The sequence below is a fragment of the Dendroctonus ponderosae genome, unplaced genomic scaffold (genome assembly GCF_020466585.1).
Source record: "Dendroctonus ponderosae isolate FM_Combo_2020 unplaced genomic scaffold, Dpon_F_20191213v2 Dpon_F_20191213_6, whole genome shotgun sequence".
NCBI lineage: Eukaryota > Metazoa > Arthropoda > Insecta > Coleoptera > Curculionidae > Dendroctonus > Dendroctonus ponderosae.
In genome coordinates this window covers 2530881-2532488 of record NW_026018814.1, presented here as the reverse complement: position 1 = coordinate 2532488, position 1608 = coordinate 2530881, and positions in this window count along the sequence as shown.

Here is a 1608-nt window from a genome sequence, read left to right as displayed (position 1 = left end):
TCGTAAGTGAAATATTTTTAAGCAGATACGACAATATGACTTGGTAATTATCAATACGACTTTTTGACCTGGTAACTGGTAGATTTTTGCAGATAATGCAATTTTGCAATATAAATATGATTGAAAACCGGTATTCTAATGATGATACGACTTCCAGACCTTGTCTGAGAGGTAAAGCAAACTCTGTTATACCAGTATTCCGCATAAGCTGAAAAAGTGAAAAATTACAGATTTGCAGAAAATTGCTTCTTGTCTTAGCAGGGCAGAGCTAGTAGGAGAAGATGACTCAATAACAATATTTAGTGAAGTGTTAGAGATACCTATTGAAGGACCACCTTTTATTTTGTTAATTTAATAAATCGTCAGCACGAGATTGTTTCCACGCTGGCGATTCTAATTTGCAGCTTTTTTAATTTTCGAAATAATCCATTCTTGGCTGCGCTTATTTATTTTGAAAGCAAAAATGAAAAGCCGAAATGAAGGAAGCGAACGAGGCTCGGCTAAAGCAAACAATAGACGTACAATGCAGGAATAAATTGGCCGAAGCACGGTCTTATTTTCTCATGGGTATTTCGTACAAATTGAGCCCTGAAAATCCTGAAACGGAAACAAAACGCAGTAATACGTTTACGAGAAATGTATTGGCCTGTCAATAAAGCGAGAGCGGGGAATAAAGGGCGATTTCAGAGCTTTATGTGCGTAGTCACGATTTTACAACGAAAAAAAAAACGCCCAAGAAAATAGTGCGGACTTCTGGTAGGCAATTAATGTTTGAAAAAATTGGCAAATTTCCTGCAATCCGCCTGCACAGCGCCACAGAAATCCCACTATGGCATTGTCAGGATTCAATAGGTTCTCCTTAAATAAGTCTATTGAAGCAAATTTCCCCTGTATTCTCCTGCTATTGTTTGCCTGAGACAATACTAGGTCCATTCCTGACTTGGGCCTTTGTTGGCAAACGATTTTCTTCGTTCAATGGATTTTCCAGAGATAAATGAACTTTCCGTTCCGCTCTATCTTAAAGTTCCGCAATTACAATTCGAAGCAATCGCTGTCCTTTAGTGTGGTTTATATATATATATTTTTCAGCACATAATATATGTGGTGAGCCTTACATATCGCATGCTATATAAAGCCAGAAAGCGGAACTTGAAACCACAATTTCTGCCTAGTGGCCGCTTGTTACACGATCCATCCTGACCGCAAGTTCATTAGGCGGACATCCTGTAAATAACCAGGACGATGCTGTCCTGCGACGTTCACCTGTTCGGTTGATCATTAGCACTGCCCTGCTAAGACAAGAAGCAATTTTCTGCAAATCTGCAATTTTGCACTTTTTCAGCTTATGCAGTATTCTGGTATAGCAGAGTTTGCTTACCTCTCAGACAAGGTCTGGAATTCGTATCATCTTTAGAATACGGTTTTTTAATGATATTTATATGTCCTATCTGCAAAAATCTACCAGTTACCAGGTCAAAAAGTCGTATTGATAATCAATAAGTCATATTGTCGTATCTGCTTAAAAGTATTTCACTTACGACATTTTGGCTTAGTATCTGTACTAAGTCGTAATGATCAAAAAGACATATTGATAATAATTATTAAGTC